This window comes from Lacerta agilis, chromosome 10 (genome assembly GCF_009819535.1).
Source record: "Lacerta agilis isolate rLacAgi1 chromosome 10, rLacAgi1.pri, whole genome shotgun sequence".
NCBI lineage: Eukaryota > Metazoa > Chordata > Lepidosauria > Squamata > Lacertidae > Lacerta > Lacerta agilis.
The window spans coordinates 14,814,477-14,836,495 of NC_046321.1; the positions used below are offsets into that span (position 1 = coordinate 14,814,477).

At 44.7% G+C, this 22,019-nt stretch overlaps 1 protein-coding gene across 2 annotated transcripts in view; it reads right to left on the minus strand.

Annotated features, from left to right (window-relative positions):
* CALD1 (caldesmon 1) overlaps positions 1-17,837 on the minus strand; it is a 105,168-nt gene extending 87,331 nt beyond the window's left edge. Inside the window, exon 1 of one of the 2 annotated variants that reach the window (XM_033162832.1) lies at positions 17,795-17,837. The gene's annotated coding sequence lies outside the window, so the exon portion shown is untranslated. The remainder of the gene's footprint in view (positions 1-17,794) is intronic. The other variant, XM_033162834.1, reaches the window with a different exon arrangement.
* Between the last annotated feature and the right edge of the window lie 4,182 nt (positions 17,838-22,019).

Consider the following 22,019-nt stretch of genomic DNA (forward strand, 5'->3'; position numbering starts at 1 on the left):
CAAATGTCTCCCCCCATCCCGAATGCAGGCTGCTGACTCATGTCCCAATCCCCCCACCCGCCATAGACTTGGTAACTTCCAGCATAATATACAGTATGGAAGACATCTCAGTCAACCTTCCCCTTGCCCCCCGAAAGCCAAATTGATGATTCTGAGTGGAGGATACAGCAGAGTGGAGTGGAATGACACCACACCACTCATTTTCTTTTACTGGGCTTCTTTTTAAGTAGCAAAATTTTAATATGAAAGGTACAAAACAGGGAGGGGGGGGAAACAAGATGTGTTTTTTTTTTTTTTTTAAACAGAATTCTAGTCTCTACAGTAGCCTTAAATGCTTATTGGAAATAATGAAATCAGCGCACAGGGAAGGCATGCTGCTCACCCCCCCCCAAAAGTTGTAATGTAAGAGCATGCAACATTTCATTAAGGTGATACAAGCTAGAGTTGTGGTCTGCAATACTACAAATCGGGTTCTACCTTGAGTAAGAGCACGTGTTGCGATTGGGACCTGGCAAGACACATCCCTTCCTGTGGGGGTGGGGCCGGCAGCCGGCCTTAGCAGCTATAGGGCAGAGAGGTGTTGCTGGGCAAAGCTAGAGGTAGCAATTTGTGATGGACAGCTTAGCGTCCTATATATTCCTCTGCACGCAGGGTGATATTTCTCTTGGCTTCAAGCTTCTGATCACCCATCCCGCCCCCCCTCTTTTTATTAGGCCTCTGCGCTTGACCTTGCAACTGCCTGTCATGGGGTCGTCTGCTTTTGGGGCAGAGGCCCAGTAGGAATTTGTCCATCTGGCTGATTGGCTGTTGCCATTTGGTTTTGCCTACTGCAGTAGCAACTTGTCACAACTTGTAAGGTTGGCGGTTAGGCATTGGTTCCCGTGTGGATTGCTGGTATGGGTGGTACCCATCCAGAATCATGATTGTTAAGTTGTGGGTGGACACAGCAGACGACACAGTGATTTCCAAACAGCTCTTGTTTATTCTCAGGCTGGAACAGAAGTGAGCTGAAGGGCTCAGCAACCTGCTTATATAGAACTCAGCTACAATGCAACAGTAACAACTTTCTGTAGTTACCCAATCCCTGAACGTCAGTTTACAATCCTTCATTTGCATATGCGGACCTGAGTGAAAACTGCAGCAGAATGAACTATATATACACACCCCTAGTGGCCTAGGGTGAGAACTTCAATACATAACAATGATGATGCTGGGAATTCCGTTAAAGGAATCCGGCGACTCTTATGCTTCGTCCGAGCCCCCGGTAGGGGTTAGGGCCGTGGCCGAGTCCCCGGGACCATGGGGAGAGGGAAGCATGTATACCCCCCGCTCCTTAACTCTCCTCAGCGGCATTCTCCCAATTGCTGGTTTTAGGCCAGCCTCTGTCCCGGTAGGACAGTAGTCTGAACCAATGCCTATGCAACCACTCACCAAATTTGTATTTAAATAAAGTTGTGGCCTAAATTATTGCCAAAAACCCAAACAAAAATTATGTCTCCTGTGTCAATTCATTGGGGGGGGGGGTGACTTGAGGTCCTCGATACGCAAAGCTTAAGGAGGCTGCAGAAAAGATCTGGAGGAAGTGGACACATATTGTAAACAATTCACAGTGCCCAAAAACAGCTTAGAAAAATTGAGGGATGATGATGGAGGTTAAAGTGGCCACAGCTGAAGGTCACCAACTCTTTTAGCAGCTGCTATTAGTGGAGGCATGAGACTGGCTGGGTCTGTTCGTATGCATAGCCTCGTCTAGGATGTGAAATGGCTAATTCCAAGCGCACTGTACATTCTGGGCTTTGAGGGTATAAAATGTATTGCTCCAGTTGCGTGTATGCTACGGCATCTGCTGAACCACAAGCAAGCGACCCCAGGGAAGAAGACAGGCGAGCAATTCCAATTCTCCCCTCCCCACCCCCCTCCACCATCTGAAAAGTCTAGCAAACTAGCAGCAATCCTGACTCGAGCTTAGGTTGTTTAAACTGGCACCCTGAATTTATAGCTATGTCAAGCATTCTTCTGCAATATCTAAAAGAATTAGATATTCTTAGTCCGTCTGGAAGGAAAACAAATAAATCTGTTTTCTATCAAAACCTGTTCAGAAATATTTGGAAGTGAAAAATTCTCCAAAAGACTACAAGGGAGGGAGGGTCATTGGCCATTGTTCAGACCTGCTATAAACAGGGACAAGTTTTGCAGAAACTGAGAAGAGGCTGAAACCACTCAGAGGCACCTGTTTAACCCACTGGCATGCTACATGTAAACCAGGGGGGAGATATTAGCTTGGTCTAAATGTTAATGAAAACCTACCCAGCTCACACTTTTGAGACCTACGCACAAGCTGAAATTCAGCTGTCCTTCAAAACTCACAGCTCTCCTCATTTTGTGATGCAGTCCTCCAGTCAGAAAATGCATACAGACTGCGCATTTTAGACTCAAGCAGGAACAAAAATGCATATATTACTGAAAATAACACAAAAAGCACCCCCAAACAAGGGAAATTGCTTACAAAAATGAATATATTAGGTAAAATAGCACACACAAAAATGTGCCTCTGGAAATCTTGCAGAATGTAGTGGAAGTTTAGTGCTCGTTTCTGTGCTAATCATTCCCATAAAACACACACACAAAAAAAACAAAACCATTTGCAGCCCTAGAAACCCATACTGTGGGTGCTTTGCTCACATAATGAAATATTCGGCAGTATTTTGGCATACCACACAGTGAATCATAGGGGAACAGAAGCATGCATGGTTGGAAAAGGGTAGGGGAGTGATAACACGTCCATTGACAATCCTTGTTGTGTCATACCACACCCACTTTCATGAATGAAATTGACTGTGACGTGGTGGTTTATCAGTCAAAAACCCACAACTGCATTGCAAAAGGGACATTCGGAATCAAGACAAAATGGCAGCATCTATGATTCTATCTGGAGAAACCCCTCCATTTAAGGTTGTTCTGGACTGACTTCTCCCTCCGTGTTCCTTTCATGTAACCATGTATGCAGTCCTTACTGTAAACCTGACTGTGTTTCCATGTTCATTGAAGATACTGAACTTGTACACCACATTTAAAAAAGAAAAGAAAAAAGAATATGTATCCAGCAGCTTGCTTCTTCCCAAACAGAACAGCTCATTTGGGACGCCAGTTAAAATAAACACATTAGGACTTCCGGCTGGCGACGCCATAGCGGGTGGTCGGGGCTGCTTCGGCTGCGAGGCGCCCGATCCATCCCGGGGGTTAGGAGCCGCGCTACCGCAGCGCGCGGCTCCGGTTGGGGTGCGGGAAGAGCGTCCCGCACCCTGGGCTCCCCGGCTGTGCCCGCGGAGGCTCCGAACCCTTCCCCTACCCCCCTGTAAAGGGGGAGTGGGGGTGAAGGGACAACGGAGCCGGGCTTACGGGGATATGCCCCAACCGGGATGCAAATGCGGCGGCAAAGCCCGCGGTGAGCGTCCAAGTTCTACCTGTGAAGAATGGAGCTAAAGGAACCCGGTGGTCGTGAGTAAATAATCTTGGCAGAAATCGTGTTTTTGGAACGATCCGGGGGGAAGGAGAAAGGCAGCCTGCCTCCCTCCCTTCGAGCCTAAGAAATTAACCAATTTGAGGGATTGCTGCCACAGAACTGGTTATAAAGTATCTAAAATCGATACATGAGACTGGCAAACTTTTTTCTTGGGAAGCTAACTAGCGGAAAATATCTCTATTTAAAGTTGCGGTGTCTGCGCTCCAGCTTAGGAAAATGGCGACGAACAAAGAGACAGGAGAAGAAATATGATACCCACTTCCTCCTCCTCTGCCAGTATGCTGGGTTTCGTCCTTGAACTGGTATTGAACTCTGGACTAACAGATGAACAAAGGCTCACTGCCTTGAAGGTGGAACTAATTTACAGAAAAGTCAAAGTCTTGTGTGGGGGTCTGAAATGGAACCAACTGCCCACAGAGGAGGCTAACAAAACTTTTGACACTTTGGAAGGAAATCTTGTCAAAGAGCTGAGAGGATGGATGGAAAGATGGGAAGAAATGAATGAGCTTCTTCGGAGAAGAAATTCGCTTGTTGGGGGTGGCAGCCCCAAGGCGATGTTAAGATTTGCTATATCCAGTCCCCGAGGTGTGAGCTCGGGGGCCAGGGACAGAGAATTAAGGTATTTACAAGAAGAAAAGGAATGCTACAAAGAACCGGAGAAGCTGAGAGAGGGAGAGTTGGACACCTCGGAGCTCGTGGCAAGGAGAGCTTTGGACTGTGCCTGGATCTGTGGACGTTGGGAGAGGGAAGTTGCATGGAAGTTCAGTGCTGATGCCACCAGGAGAAGAAGAATGGACAGAGGGGGTGTGGGGTGAAGTATTAAGTAAAATCTAAAGCAATCTGTTATGGTATTTTGAAATCGGAGGGTGAACACTGTCAACAATAGTTTGTTTTATTATTTGTTTGAACATGAAAAGAGATATTGCAAGTTTTTATGTTATTAGCAGCAGTTCAAAGGATAGAAGAGATAGATTTGATGAGGATGATTTGTGAGGATTTATGAGGATTTAGTATAAAAGAAGTCATTTTAAGTGGTTTAAGTTTATAGATTAAGATGATTAAGACTAAGATGAAGATTAAGATGAATGTTTTACTTTATATATATAATTAAGTTTAATGTTTTTTAAAGGAAGAGGTTAAAAAGTAGATTATGGATATAAACTCGAAGGTGAAAAGGCAGGGGAAGTCAACTGTCAAGATTGGAAAAAGAAATTTTTTTTTTGTAGATGTCTAATTAAGAAGAAAAATCATGGCAATGTTTGTATAAGATGTGTAATTGTATTTGTTTTGTATGTGTATAAATGTAGGTGTGGTTAAGGTTGTATGTTGTTATAAGTAAAAATGTCAATAAATTCTTATAAAAAAAAAAATAAAATAAACACATTAGCTCATGTGAACATACAAGTTTTGTTTGAATTCAGCCCATCCCTTCGTTCTTAAAGACTTTCAAGGCATGGCAATCCCAGGCAAAAAAAAAAAACCCCAACAACCCTAAATGCCATTCAACTCGATATAGTTTTACATGGGCCTGTTTGCTGGAAAACCAGGGCTGTGGAGCGAACTCACTGTGCATTGGGCAAAGCTGGTAAGATACAAACTCATACTCACTCCAACCTTCACATCTTATAAGAGAGAAACCACTTTCAACCCCGGTGGCCTTTAAGATTCCTTTTCTGCTCTGTTGAGAACAGATCAATGCAGCAAATCCAGAATATTGCACAGCAGCCAGATGCAAAAAAAAAAGGACCCCTGCACCTTGAGTAATTGCTGAAATCCTTCTTCTATCCAGCTATTAAAGGTGCAGGAGGCCTGCCTTGCATCTACCCCCTCCCCCACTCTTTCCTGACTGTTTCCAGAAAATTCAGTCCGGCTTTCTTAATTGAAATTATAAATAAGCTTTCAAGTGATTGCCCGAACGGGCTTCCCACTCTGAAACAGACATAAATTTGTGCATATCTGTGGAGATGTTTGGACGCAACACCAAGCCGTGGTTTGGCATTCTGTGAGCAAGCACTCAGGAACCTTGGGCTCATGGCACACACACCCCTCACCTCCCTCCCCACGTTCATCAAGATTCCCTCCTGGTTCATAAGCAAGCCCTGACCATATTCTGCCCATTTGGACAAAACTGTAAACTATGGTTTGCGACAAGTAAGGATTGGAAAGAAGGTATCTTGCCATGCTGGGGAAAAGAAAGAGCCACAGGACACAGGCCCCTCAGTGTACATTCATGTAACAAAAATCCATGGATAGGTGTTGTGTCTGAACATACCCTATGTATACTGCACTTGACAGCTTGTTTTAATGGCCCTCTCCCATGGCAGTACTAAACCCGCTTCTGGGTTTTTAATTAAAATGCTATATAAAAGCCTTAATCACCTGTGAATGAGCTTGTTTTATGAATGCTTTTATCACTCAGCCAACACCCTCCCCTCCTTCTTTCCCTCTCTTTTTGCTCGCATCTTGCAGAACTCCGCACTAAACAAAACATTAAGGTCACGCGCAAGGACAGTCACGAGAAGCCAGGAAATGCAAAAGGTAAAATTCCAGCAGGAACACTAATTAATTCAGCTAGCTGCATGCTTTCAGCAGTATATTTTACAAGACAAACAATGATCCTCTGAGCTAACCTTTCACTCGGGGGGGGGGGGAGGTTCTGGAAAATAGTAATTCCATGCGACGCAGTCAGCAGCCTACAATATCTTTGAGGACGGGTGCGGGGATTGTTCAGAGTTAGGGTGGCCAGATACAAACAGGGACAGAATTCCTATTTAATAACTAACATTTAAAGAGTTCACCAGTACAATCTTGTTGTATGTAAGTGCCACTGGGTTCAGTGAGGCTTCAGTTAGTTCTCTCTCTCTCTCTCTCTCTCTCTCTCTCTCTCTCTCATAGAATTGGAAGGGACCATGAGGGACATAGAGTCCACCCCCCTCCCTTTGGCCCAACGTGAGGCTAAACAAATCAAAGTTGTTGTTAAACATATATGCTACCCTTCTGCAGAAAACATTAGGGCAGTTTACAGTTTTAAAAATACGTTTTTTAAAGTTAAAATGGCTGGGGTGGGGAACATGATCAAACCAGGATACAAAAATCAATACTAAAATCTCATCAGATATTTAATTTTTGGGGGGTGGGGTGGGGACTAATAATGCCTTTGTTTAAAATGAATTAATAATGCCTTCATGTGGAATGGGAAAGACAGCAGCGTGAGCCTTATTTGGGCCTTCAGTGGGAGTGTGTAGCTGCGCCACCACCAAGCATCTCCACCACTTGCATTCTTGAGGACGAGGTCTGAAGCATAGATCCTGCTCTACACGCAGAGGCTCCCCCTGTGATTTAGAAAGGGCATTGTGCAGGGTCCTACATCGCACAAGGAGCCGGCAGAGAGCAGGCTCACCGCTTCAGACACTCCCAACCACACGTATAGTTTTTACTCTTTTAGAATTCTCCAGAAAGCCAACTGGAGGACAACCTCAAAGGTATGGACTTGAAGCTCTGGAGCACAGGTTGGTGGCAGTCTCAGGGATCCAGAAGCGCTTACCTGGTAGTGGTGATGGTCACAGCAGCGGCTGGGAACCTACCTAGAGAGTATCCTCTAATGCGCCAGAAGGCATGGCGCAGGAATGGGGGGGGGATTGGTTCCGTTCTCATTTAGAGGCAAACCTATGCACTTCGCCCTTCCTGGACTGCGCAGTCATCTTTCGAGATTCACCCTTCTCCAAAATATTTACCCAACCTCCACTCCAATTCAGGTTTTTTCTCCCTCTCTCATAACAACAGAACTCGTGGACCTCCAATGAAGCTGTATGTTGGAAGATTCGGGACAGATATCACGCAGCACGTAGTTAAACGGTGGAACTCCCTCCCACAGGAAGCAGTGAGGACCAACTTGGATGGTTTTCAAAGAAGATTAGATGAATTCATAGTGGGCCAGGCTTTTCAATGGCTACCGGCCATGGGGGCAGAAATGCTTTGAAATACAGTACCAGTCGCTGGAAACTGCACGGGGGGGGGGGTGTGTGCTCTTGGGCTCAGATCCTGCTTGTGGGTTTGTCACAGGAATCTGGCTGGCCACTCTGAAAACAGGATGCTGGACTAGATGGGCCATTTTCCCAGCAGGCTCTTCTTGTTCTTATGCTCTGATTGATTGATTGATTGATTGATCCTCTGCCTCACAAATGCTTCTGTGCAACTGGAAAACCTGGTTTTCTCCTCCACCAAGACAGACATTAAAAACAACAACAACAACAACAACAACAACAACAACAACAACAACCAAATCATCTCAACAATTTGGGATTCCACCTGCTTTCAAATGAAACCACCCTCTGGAGCTTTGTGGATCATTCATGGCTCATGGCAAGCTTTTTCATCTAAGGGGCGTTCGGGAGACTTGTTCCGAAAGTAAACTATTTTACGGGGAAGACCATGGGGGGGGGTTAGGGGATGAAACAGGTGCTGCTAATCAGAGCATAGACACACACACACACACACACACACATGCATACATATCGAATGCAGACTTACCCGGAAGTCTGAATGGATACCATCCATCTTGTTGCTCAGAGAACATATGGTTCCCCCTTTGCACATTGCAAAATGTTAAAGCAGACGAAAATGATTGTGGAGATGACTAAGCATTCTGAGGGTTATTATTAAAAGTTTCTACAGTTTAGCATCAGCTTTGCTTCCAAGAAGCTCAACAACTTAGGGTTGTCTATCCCAAAAAGGTGGGAGTTCCTTCACCTCTTTTTCTAGGGAAAAACAAGCACTCTGTGTGTGTATGTCATCTCAGGCCACTTTCAGGTGTGCCTCGGAGTCACATCCTGCTCAGCGCCTCCTTGCTCACCAGCCCTGTCCCCTGGGTGAACCTTAGCCTTTTGCATGGACCAAGGACAGCTCCAGCAATTCCCCACACACTAAGTAAAGGTGCCAAAGGAGAAAGGGTAGTTCAGGAAGGAAGCAGATGGAAAGGAGGTGGTGTCCCTCCTCTGAGGGGAAAGGAGCAAAGGAAGTGTTGAGGGAAATTATGATGAGAATAAATTAGAAAGAGAGATAAATGTGATGTTTGTTTAAAATAATAATATACTGGGGATAAGAGAATAGGAGAAGACATTAGGAGATTAGTTGTTGTTGTTGTTGTTGTTGTTTTGAAGAAGAAGAAGAAGAAGAAGAAGAAGAAGGAGGAGGAGGAGGAGGAGGAGGAGGAGGAGGAGGAGGAGGAGGAGGAGGAGGAGGAAGGGAGGGAGGGAGGGAGGGAGGGAGGGAGGGAGGGAGGGCAAAAAATAAAGTAAAAGGACTTCTTCACTTTAGAGCCTCTGGATCAGCAAATTCTGCCTAAAACAGGATAAGTCACAAAACCTCCAGAGCCAGTATCTGTACTTAGCCTGAGGAAAGCTAAAGTTGTTGGACGCTTTGCAACAAGGAAATCACTATGGTAAAGAATTTAGCAGTTTCTGAAGAGGGAATAGATATCAATAGAAAATGATATCTGTAGTTGTGAGCTGATTGTGCCGATCTCCACCTCCACCTTCCACCTTTTTGTAATTGGCTCCATGGACTCAGCTACATTAGTCAGAAAACAGCGTTTTAAATGCACTGTAAACATGCAACACATAGGGTTTCCCTCCTTTGTTATAACAACTTAATTTATGACTTACTTATAGTGGGTTTTTCCTGTGTGTATATCCAACCCATGTTGCGATGGGCAGCCCTCAGTAATTTTCAGCCCTCTCAAGTGGATCATGGGAATAGAAAGTTTGTGAACCCCTCCTCTGTAGCATTAGAATCAGAGGTATTATTTTATGGTCGCACAGAAACTAGAGAAAGAGGTTAAGAGAAATGTCTTCAATGTCTAATGTCTCTTCCCCCCATCACTGTTGGTCACCCCACTGGCAATGGAATTTATTTCCATGGCTCCAAGGACAGTAATGGTTCAAAAATAACTTCCCATACTAGAAGAAATTGTGTTTGGTTTAGGCATTCTTTCAGTTTTAATAGCAACTTTAGAAATAACTCAAGAATATGGGCAGACCAAAGCAGCAAACTTGACATTCATTTATAGCAAGGGAAACTGAGCATAAACACATGGTTTCATTAGGAGACCATGGCCTAGAAAACAAAAATGACAGGTTGCTGATGGGGAGGTAAGGGTGAATGTTCCCCCAATAAAATAATAATAACATCCACCTTCTAAGGAAACTACCTCAGAACTTCCCAACATCCAACAATGCCCTACTCCCAGAACCTGCATGGTGTCCCATTCACACAATTAAAGTGGGAAAGGGACCATTGAGAGGCCCATTTTGAAAATTCACACATTTTTTTTTTGCCACAACTTCCTTCATATAGGTGTATTCCTCTGAGAATTGTTGGCATCCGTCTTTCTGCGCATTCAGGGGTGAAGTCAAACTGCTGTGTTAGCAGCACCGAAGTGACCTCTCTGAGGCACAAGCCCGGACAGGATGAATGGAGGTCCTGGGCTGCCCAGATGACCAGACACACACCCACCCCTCTGAACCTTGTTGATGTGTGCAAAGATAAGCAGAGCAAGATGTTTGGCACCAGCTTGGCTGCAGGAGTTGCTAGGAAGAGGTGTGCAAGGCCTTAGGGACTCCACTCCAGGTGTTAGGGACAGCGTAGTACCTCTGGTGAGGGACATATCCTGCTCCTTCTGGGGTCGTTTGTGCACCTTTGATCTCCACCTTGCATTCAGCTCTCATCTGTGGCTCCTAGAAGCTGTAAGCACGTGACAGCTGCCACACCCCCGGGGAACTGCTCCCTTAGAATATTATTGTGTTCAGATCAGTCCCTTTCTTGTTTTTCCAATCTTAAATTCAGTTCTCCACATTTCCAAATCAATTCCCAATTTTAAAGAAAACCCATAAGCCTTTCTGTGCAAAATTCTCCTAATAAAAAACTTTTTGCCAGGCATTTTGATTAACACACAGTCGTACCTTGTAAGTTGAATGGAATCCGTTCCGGAAGTCTGTTCGATTTCCAAAACATTCAAAAACCAAGTTGCGGCTTCCGATTGGCTGCAGGAAGTTCCTGCAGCCAGTCGGAAGCCCCATGGAAGCCCCGTCAGACGTTCGGGTTCCCAAAGAACATTTGCAAACTGGAACAATCACTTCTGGGTTTGCGGCATTCAGGAGCCCAAACGTCCGTGTTCCAGGGCGTTTGGGATCCAAGATACGACTGCAAACAATTCACCCTAACATAATACATTTTGTTTGTTGTTTTCACAAATACATGCATTTTGACACTCTTTTTCCTCCGATATGCAGTTTTGTACACATTTTTTTGGTTGGAGAATTGCACTGCAAAATTTCGAGGACTAACAATGAGGCACGTACCACCGAAAATTGTCTAAAGTATGAATTAAATGAGACTTTTCAGGAGCAAACGACAGCCTTTCCCACAAGTTTCTGTTCAGCAAAGGCTGTGCTCTTCAGGCATGACAGCAAATTACCCTCAGCTGATGCCCAACAGTCTGAATAAACAAGCCCGCTTCTGTTTATTACATCAGTCATTTTGCCAACCTGAGCTGTTTTATTGCAGGCCTCATGGTATTGGTAGGTTTGCTTGAAGCTTCAGCATTCATGGTCAGAAACCCCAACTTTTGTTTAAAAAATAAATATGCACACACACAAGAAGTTTCTGAGTCTCGTGGTTTCTTTTTTCTGGAGGAAAGATCAAAAGCATAGCCTGTGTGTACACTAAAGACTAAAGATCAGAAGGCCAATGAAAGGAATCCCAGAATCTCTGCCTGCGGAAACTTTGCCTGCTAAGGAGAGAGGTTTTAGCATGGCATAGCCAAGTTGAAATCGTTTTGGGGAGTTTGGTTCTCTTTTGTTCTGCTTGCACACACTACATGCATTCTGAGGTGACTGTACCATGCCTGTGATGCTTCAGAGGCAGATTAGAAGAAGGGGGAACGGCTTGAAACAGCTTGACTCTAGAGCATCCAGGATCCAGGAACACAGGAATCTGCCTTATATGGAGTCAGGCCTCTGGCCCATCTAGCTCAGCTTTGTCTACCCAGCATTGTCTACCTCTGAGCTGCAGCCCTTCCCCAAGATAAACATGCAGCAATGGATAGGTCACTGGAACTGTCTGCATCATGTGACCTTAGGGCAAGTCCTCACATTACCAACTTCTTAATACTTAGTGGTCTGGATACCTCTAAGATATAAACTCTGACATTGCCATGTCTATGGCGCAACCTCAGTTGGAACGCTAGGTACACAATTCTGGTCGCCTCCCCTCATGAGGGATACTGTAGAGTTGGAAAAGGTTCAGGGCAGCCAAAACAATCAAGGGGATGGAGCAACTGCCCTGTAAGGAAAAGTTACAGCATTTGAGGCTTTTTGAAAATTCAAGTAAGAGGTGACATGATAGACATGTATAAAATTATGCATGATATAGAGAAAGTGGGTAGGGGGAAAAAGTCTCCTCCCCCCCCCAAAAAAAAATCCCCTAGAACTCAGGGACATCAAATGAAGATGAATTATGGATGATTCATGACAGACAAAAGAAAATACTTCCTCATGCAGCAAATGGAATTTGCTCCCACAAGATGCAGTGATGTTACCAACTTGGATGGCTTTGAATGGGGATTAGACCTATTCGTGGAGGATAAAGTTACCAATGGAGTTTCCGATTCTAGCAACTGACCTCAGCGGGGTTGCCCAATGCCACAGAACACACATAGACTTTTAAATCTCACGCTATAACAGGAGTTGAGGCAGCCACGGTGCCCCCTTCCCATTCTCTCCCTGGCTCTGTCCTTCACTTCCTCGCTCCTGCTTGCTGTGTGGCACGCATGGAGCCCTGGTCAATCACAGCAGCGTTGGGGGAGGAATGGAAGACAGGGACAAGGAAGGAACTGCCAGGAGAAGTTGCTGCAGCCTTAGCTTTTCCCATACCGTGCAAAACGTATATACTGAATGTTCTCTCCTGCTTTGAATCGGGCAATCCCAGCCCTCAGGGAGCCTGAGCTGCAGAGCACGACCTCAAAACCTTGATCTAGGTTGCCCTCAGCTCTAGCCTGGGCCCTGAAACACAGGAAGACACAGGCTCCTTGCTCCATGGTGGCTGCACAGACTCTTAGCATTTATAAGTTGCAGAGCCACAATGCTCAGCATGGAAGGAGCCAACGGCATCTTTGCCCACCAGAGAGCAAGTGTTGTGAAGGGCTGGACCTTGAAAATCCTGGCCACCAGCAGGGACCGGCTCCCTTTTAACCCCTCCATGTTTTGAACGGTCGTGAAATGGAACCAGAGCCAGAGTGTGCAAGAGGTATTTTGCTTTGTTTTAATTTTGAACGCACGCACTGTCTGTAAGGGGATTCTCCAGCCTGACTAACAGTCAAGATTCATTAGACCCTCTGTGATGGTTTTCTCCGGCTTGCGGGTACGTGATTAATCTCAGATGTTTCTCAGCCTGAGTAAAACCATACTCTGTTGACCCCACCGCAGTACAGTTGGAGGAAGCGGGAGGTGGATGGGGGTTGGAGAGGGGGGGGGAGAGAGAGAAAAGTAATTTTCACAAAGAAATCTTAAAAATGTATCTCCAGTGTAAGACAGATGCAGAGGATAAAGGAACTCTGGGGGGATTAAAATATTTTGACTTAATTTAGAACGAGGCTCCACTCTTGGATGAGCAAAATCGGTCCATTTAGGGGTCCTTCTAATCCTATTTGCATATAACAACGGACCTGTCTGAATTATATCTGCAGAGAACAGAGCTGACCTGTGGCATTTTCCTCAACAAAGAAGAGCAAACACATGTATGTGTGTATGTATTCCAAACACAACATCCCAGCAGCTGTGCAGTCGTTGTGCTGCATGGTTCATCCTGCTTGGAAATAGAGAACATTTAAGTAGAGGGATTTCAACTCCCTCTAGCAAAGCCTTAAAAGCAAAGCAAGGCAAGGTTTGCTGCTCAGTTCTCCCACACGCTTATCACTTGTGAGCCGAACCGCTGATTATAGGCCTATCATGAGAGGACTAACTTTGCCGAGGAAAAAATGCAACCTTTATCTCCTTAAACAGGGCATTTGCTTTGAAGCAGCCCCTCCATTGCCTTTGTTTCTTGTTGGAATGCACTCTGCAAAAACTGAGATGAACCCTAGATAAAGGGTGATGTGGATTAGTGGCTGCAGCATTAGACAAAGAGCCAAACTAGACAGGATGGCGGAAACTTCGTCACTGTCACAGCTACATTGGTTCTGGGACACGAGAACTCAGAATTTCATTGTATGTCTTCCACTCTCCTCAGTTTCAGTTTCCCTGTTTGTAAAGCAACAGTGCCTTATTCCTTTGTAACTCCTTCCAAGGCTGCGACTGAGTACTACTATAGTAGCGACTAGCAAAGGAAGCAGAGCTGAAATAATAATTAAGGCATTCCAAAACTTAGCCATCAAAGGCTATGGAATGCTTTAAATGCTGGGTTAAACTCTTCACCTGACTTCAGGACATTTTGCTGCCTGGCTCGGGGAGGGCAGCATGAGCAGAGCCCCCCCCCCTGAGGCTGGGGCAATTGCCCCAGAAGACACACACACACACACACACACACACACACACATGCTACACCCCTGACAAAAGTATAATGTCCAGATCAAGGGAAATAATAGTCCCACTCTATTCTGCCTTGGTCAGACCACACCTGGAATACCGTGTCCAGTTCTGGGCACCACAATTTAAGAAAGATGTTGGCAAGTTGGAACGTGTGCAGGGGAGGTCAACCAAGATGATCAAGGGTCTGGAAACCAAGCCCTTATGAGGAGCGGTTGAAGGAGGTGGGTATGTTTAGCCTGCAAAAGAGGAGACTGAGAGGAGATATGATGTTCAAATATCTCAAGGGCTATCACATGGAGGAGGGAACCAGCTTGTTTTCTCCTGTTCTGGAGGGTAGGATTCGAACCAATGGCTTCAAGTCAGAAGAAAGGAGATTCTGACTAAAAAAAGGTCGTCAAGAACTCTGGGCAACCTAGGGGTGCCGGGCGGATCTTTGCACCCCAGTGCTGCATATGCTTAAGACGGCCCTGATGGCCCTGGCAGGTTTTCTGGCAATGTTGTCTACTATCTCACTGTATTCTCATTCCATGAAGTTGTTCTTCATTTAGAATAAATGTTATTTTAAAGAAGATTAATAAATGCAGAGTTCCAAAAGCACACGTACGACAGAATTCCTGCCACCAACTCTTCCTGCTCTGTGCTAAGAAAGAATACAGGCAAATCCTGACCACTATGGCATTCTGCTCCCCGCCTCTTAATTCCTGTGACCGGCAGGACCAACCAAGCTTGGAGCGTTTACGTCACGTTTTTAAAATCCATTCAAAATGTGGATTTGTGGTCAGTTTGCATGCTCTGGATGTTGTACACAGATCTTTTGTTTGTTGACATACGCCGCCCCGCTCCCCGTCCTGAACCATTTATGAAAACAAGATGTTGAGGCATTCTGGATTTCTTGGCAAAACTCATTTAAATAAGCGTATCACATAATTTCAGAAGCAGATGTCAGGGGCAAAGGAGGCATGACCCCCATGTGTCATAATGCAGGTTGTCCCAATTTCCCACAATGTGGAAGGGTGGGGGTCAATTTAAGGCGTAGCACAAGGGAAGCGAAGTGGGGGCAATCAACCTTCCTCTGCAAATGATGTCCCCCCCCCAAAAAAAACTCCCCCCTCAGCCATCTCCCACTGGGGGTTACTGCTAGGCTCAGTACCCCACTGGGATAAAAAGTGGAGCTGAAATGAAGTGGTTTCTGGGGAGGAGAGGAAACATGGGCAGTGGAGGTTTTTGGCACCTCTCCCAATTCAAGTTACAGGTGGGTAGCCGTGTTGGTCTGCCATAGTCGAAACAAAATAGGAAATTCTTTCCAGTAGCACCTTAGAGACCAACTGAGTTTGTTCTTGGTATGAACTTTCGTGTGCATGCACACTTCTTCAGATACTGGAAAGAATTTCCTATTTTCTCCCAATTCAAGTCGATGATGATGATGATGATGATAATTTATTATTTATACCCCGCCCATCTGGCTGATTTCCCCCAGTCGCTTTTGGCGGTTCCCAACAAAATATTAAAAACACGATAAAACACCAAACAATAAAACCTTCCCTAAATAGGGCTTCCTTCAGATATCTTCTAAAAGTTTATTTCCTTGACATATGATGGGAGGATGTTCCACAGGGCGGGCACCACTACCAAGAAGGCCATCTGCCTGGTTCCCCGTAACCTCACATCTCGCAGAAGGCCCTTGGAGCTGGACCTCAGTGTCCAGGCTGAACAATGGAGGTGGAGATGCTCCTTCAGGTATACTGGGCCAAGGCCATTGAGGGCTTTAAAAGTCAGCACCAACACTTTGAATTGTGCTCGGAAACGTTCTGGGAGCCAATGTAGGTCTTTCAGGACCGGTGTTATGTGGTCTCGGCGGCCACTCCCAGTCACCAGTCTTGCTGCAGCATTCTGGATTAATTGCAGTTTCCGAGTCACCTTCAAAGGTAGCTCCATGTAGAGCGCATTGCAGTAGTCCAAGTGGGAGATAACTAGAGCATGCACTACTCAGGTGAGACAGTCTGCAGGCAGGGAAGGTATCAGTCTGTGTACTAGATGGAGCACTGGGAACCCCATTTCCCAGGCTTTACCAAAGCAAGGAGCACTTTTGAGTAGTGCTCATGCCATTGGTTTGGCCATGTTGGCTGCAGCTGATTGGAGCTGGAGTCCCACAAAATCTAGAGGGCACCACATTGACCATCCCTGTCTTATGATCAAACCTTAGATTCCAGACCCCACAATTCTGCACCTGACTACAAACTTAACATTCCCAAGGAAGGCTAAAATGTTTCGCCCAAGGCTCAGATATTTGAAAAAAGCTTAGACCATCTTCAGCGAAAGGTGCTATTCAAGCTATGTGCCTCTTTTGCCTGACAGCGGAGCAGCTGGTATTGTAACGTCACATTTCATTTGAATCATGCCTGTTCCAAGAGTCAGTCTTGCTTTGAATCAAACTTCTCAAGGTTAGCTTAATGGTGGGTGATGCATGACAGCTTTTCTCATCCCCAGAAAACAGCTTCAAAAGACCCAACAAGGGAATCTTTTATAATAATGAAGTGGGAATCTTAATAATGTGGTGAAAATCCTCTGTTCTCTTTTGATTATAATGCTGACTTTTCCAATCTTAAGTTCGGGTTTTCACATTTCCACAACAGTTTGCAATTATTTAAAAAAGTCCTCATGTAAATTCATCAGCATTTTAGTGCAGATTTCTACTAATATACACGTTTATAGACAATTTTACATGCTAATTTCACTAATATATGTATATTTATGCATAGTATTTGCATTTTGTTACACGTTACTTGGTTGGAGAACAGCACTGCAAAATTCAGGGAATTGTGGATTTTGAAGACTGTTTCCAGTTGATCTATTGTTATGGAAAAAGCAAATTAGGTAGGTTCACCTTTAAATGCAAACTAAATAAAAATTTCTCCTGATTTGTAGTCCAAAATATCTGGAGAGCACCAGGTTGATGAAAGCTGCATTTGGAGACCCTTTGTCATTCAAGAAGCTAATTCTGCTAATAGAGCAAAGGTTTTGCACCTATGTCAAGAGCCCAATGTAATATATAGGTGAAACTCGAAAAATTAGAATATCGTGGAAAGGTTCGTTTCTTTCAGTAATTCAACTTAAAAGGTGAAACTAATATATGAGATAGACTCATGACATGCAAAGCGAGATATGTCAAGCCTTTATTTGTTATAATTGTGATGATTATGGTGTACAGCTGATGAGAACCCCAAATTAACATCTCAACTTTGGGGTTTTCATCAGCTGTACACCATAATCATCACAATTATAACAAACAAAGGCTTGACATATCTCGCTTTGCATGTCATGAGTCTATCTCATATATTAAATTCCAGTAGCTAATGAAAACAATTCCTTACATAAATGAACTTTTCCACGATATTCTAATTTTTCGAGTTTCACCTGTATTAGAATTATTCTGATTCTACCATTCAAAGCCCCTGGATTTCCATCATTTATCCTAGAGGAAGGGGAAATGGAGGTTTTCTCAGCACAGAATTTGAATTTATCTTCTTACCAAGCAGAGTACAAATACCCATGAAAGGTCAGTTTTCCTACAATGGTTTGTTGCTGCTGTGTTGTGTTTTTAAGTAAGTGAGAATGTGTGTCCCCCCCCCAAAAAAAAAAACCAGTGCACAAATGGCATAAATTTCAAAAGGTCATCCATCATACTCACATCGACTCAGCTGGGTAAGCACGTCAAAGCTGGTCAGTCGTGTGGCTTGAGGTTAGATGACAGAGATGGCTCTGCAGCCTGAGTAGACTATTGCTGTGGAAAGAAAAGAATTCAAGAGGTGAGGGATACAGTCCACACAGAGCATATCTGTGTTATTGCACAACTCCGTTGAAGAGGGACGAAAACACCATAACACTGTCATTTTATTAGTTACAGGTAGGTAGCCGTGTTGGTCTGCTGTAGTCAAAACAATATTTTAAAAAATACTTCCAGTAGCACCTTAGAGACCAACTAAGTTTGTTATTGATATGAGCTTTCATGTGCATGCACACAAAAGCTCATACCAATAACAAACTCAAATAAATCTCGAATTTAATTCAAAACACAGTTTCTAGTACTCATAGACAAAGTGGAAACCACTACAAAAACCACCAAAGTCAGGTGAGAAACAATTTTCCCGTCACCCAAAACCCTCTTCCAAAATAGGGTGGCCATATCTCTCTTTTTTACAAGGTATAAGTGGCCACATTGGTCCAAACCAAGATCTTCATTTCTGCTGATGTCAAATTAATCCAACCTCCAGTGACTAGAATGGCCATGATCCAGGTCCCTGACAGAAAATCTGGGCTGTGAAGGATGGCAGGACTTGTGATCCCTTAACCCGATCACCTCCACATGTCCTGCAAGCTCTGAAGAGAACAGGAAGAAGATAACCCAGAGGCCTTAAACTACCTGATATTGGCAGCTAGCCTTTCTGGAAGAAAGTGCTCACCTTTCCTGCCAAACCTCTGCACAATATCAGCTTGAGCATCTTCCCCATCCCTTTCATCTCATCGGCTCCAACAGCCAAAGGAGCGCAGCTACTGCTTTGTCGAGGATGTCACTTATTCAAGTCATCTTACTTTCATTAAAAGATATTGCTATTTCCTCTCAGCCAGAAAGATTAGGAGCTGTTTATGGTCATGGGTAATTTGAAGAAAAATAATTAACGGAATTATGGCTACTGACTTGGGATCCCACCACAGTTAAAACTGAGCAGCTTTTTCTGTGTGCACTTTTAACTTTAAAACATTGTGGAACTCGGTCTTAGGCTTGCACACACACACATACCCCATGCCTGCATAAAGTTGTCTGGTATGATTCCAGCCCTATGTGCATTTAACAAAAAGCCTAAAGTGTGCAGCTTGCCACAGGGAGCAGTGGTTCCATGGAGGCAGCTTCCAGTGAGCTCCACATGAAAGGCATATTGTCCAAATCGAGTCTTAGTCAAAACAGCCCATGCATCTCTTTGCAAATATTCGCATGTAGGAACGACACAGGCCATTGGAGAGAGGCGTTTCTGCAACAGAATACCCCTGCCGGAGCGATCTGTTTACTGCTGTTAATAAAAATTACTTACTCCTCTGCATTTCCCTAGACATTCCGTTTGCCGTCTAGCTTCAAAAGCTCTGCTACCAAGAGCTCTAATGACAGCAGGATGTGGAGTTCATTGTGCCTTTCTGGAAAAGCTGAAGAAGTGCTTTTTCTGGGTTTTTCCTATCCAAGTTTTAATATGCGCACAGAATTAGCGCCATAAGGAGACAGGAAATAGCTGTTGGGACAAGAGGCAAATAGAAACTGACTCATTCGAAGCATCGCTTGGCAGCCGCTCACACTACCCTAGCTGGCAGAGAGCAGAATTACTTCAAAATGGAGAGGCAGAGCAGCAACCCAAGACATTTTGTTTTGTTTTTGTTCTTATACTTGACCAAAAAGGAGTGTGGAATTGGTTGGGTGTTATATAGGAAGTGTTAACAGTGTTAGCATGGGCTGTGATATATCTCTGGGAGCACTGCTTTCCATTTCACAGTGTGTTGCAGCACTGTTTCCAACAGGCTGCAGTTCGCCTTCTACATTATTCGTTTCACTCTCTGCTGTAGCGAAATTGCATAAATCACACAATTAATTACATAAATTGTGTGATTCGCGTTGTCATTACGTTATTCCATTCCATTCATTTCAATGTGAAGGAAACACAATGCAAAAGCAGGGAGGGTCACATAATCAATTGCGTATTTTCAGACTGAAAACAACAGCTGCAGCAAATACCAATCTTATTTGCTGAATTGATTTCCATTTTGGTCATGGAGCAAATAAGCAGACACCGGCAATTTCTGCTCCCGTTTCAGCTTTCCTTGGAATTCTCCAACACCCCTAAAACACACTCATCCTGCTAATTGCTGGCATCCACCTGTCTCAGGAGACAAAGGAAGAGTGCGCCTTTGAGGGTGGGTCAAAATTTTTGGAGAGTTACAGCACCTGCTATGGCTTTAGAGACAAATACAAGAGAGACATGTTTCGTTACAGCTGGGGCAGATGAAGGCATCTGGTTGTGCTGATGCAGGTGTACTATGGCATTTATGCTTTCTGCCTTCCTCCTGGCAGTCATTCCTCCTCTGGTCACTGCTGTGGATACATGATCTGACTTGACTGCCTCCAGGTGCTGCAGCTGTCTGCAAGGGATTGCCACATGGCAGATTTAATGTTCCCAGCCTGGTTGAACAGTCTGCTCCTTGAATGGACAAACACAGGATCAGTATGTGAAATCTTTGGGAAAGTTGTCCAAGCTCCAGCATCCCAGCGTAGCCCTCTTTGGTGCCAGTTAGTTTCCTGAATCCCTCATACTGCATGCCTTACAGCTGCCATTTTAACTTCTCAATAGGCTCCAGCCCCAGAGCAGCATCTCTCTGGGCCATTGTTATTTGAGTACAGTAGTACCTTGTTTCTCAAACTTAATCCATTCTGGAAGTCTGTTCGACTCCTGAAACCATTCGAAAACAAAGGCACGGCTTCCAATTGGCTGCACTCAAGCTTTGGACATTTGGCGTCCAAAAAACGTTCACAAACCGGAACACTTACTTCCAGGTTTGTGGCGTTCAGGAGCCGATTTGTCCGGCAGCTAAGCCGTTCGGGAACCAAAGTTTCGCTGTACTGGGGCTGGGTAGAGATATAGCCACAAATGCTGTGGTAATGCAACCTAAAATCTTTGCAACACAGACAAAATATAGCCACAGGTAGCCTCAGGGTTACCTCCAGGTTTGAGGGGCCCCTAAGAGTGCCCTAGTGGCAGCCGCTGCACTGCAGTCCATGCCAGGGACTATGGAGCCACCATTTTAATTCCCCACAATGCCCCATACTTAGCACTGCTCCAGGGCATTGAGGGAAACTAAACGGGCAGCTCAGACCTAGCCACCTAATGGGTAAGCTGGCAGGCATTCATAGGTGGGCTCCACTAAGGTCCTGGAGTCCTCAAGAGCTGCCTAGGGATGCAACAGCTGATGCCAGCCTGCATGACCCAAAACATTGAATATTGCATTACCCCTTAGTGAACAATTGGCCAGCTGTACTGCTAAATAAATGGGAGGCAATGTGAATATATATATATATCACATACAGGCTCAGTGCAAATAATGACAGAAATCAGCAAGGGAAAACCAACCAATGAGCTGCTATGATGGAAGAATAGCAGCTGGGAAAACTGAGGTCAACTCAGCTCTGTTATTTTTTAATTAAAAATAAACACTGCATTTGCCATAAGGGGATTGGTTAGCATTCCATCTTAGAGGGAAGGGAAGGGTGAGGGTTTTGTGTGTGTTTTTTTGTTTCATATTCTTCTTATCGAAAATTGTGCAGAGTGCACCCCACACTCATAAAGCTAGGTGAGCATGCAATATAACATACAACAGACTCCTTTCATGCAGGGCACTTCAGAAACACCACTGCACGGGAGTCCATTTCCCTCCTGTGGACAATACATAATACTTCCAATCAATGCTGCATTCCTCTATACCCACAAGTAGTTTACTTATGATGTGAATTTTCGCTTGTTTTTCCCTTCTGTTTGTCGGCCTTTGATTGATTATCTCAGGAAATAATAATCAGGAAATAGACTCTTTTCATCAAACTGAATGAGTGGCAAAGGGTTCTTTGGCTCCATCTGCACTATACATTTAAATCAGTATCACACCACTTTAAACAGCCGTGTCTTCCCCCCCCCAAGGGTCCTGGGAATGGTAGTTTGTTAAGGGTGCTGTGAGTTGCTAGAAGGCCCCTTATTCCCCATCACAGAGCTACAGTTCCCAGCATTCCCTGGGAAGAGCCACTGATTGTTAAACCTCTCTAGGAATTAGGGTCCTGGGATGGGAATAGGGGTCTCCTAGCAAGCAACTCTCAGCCCCCTTAACTA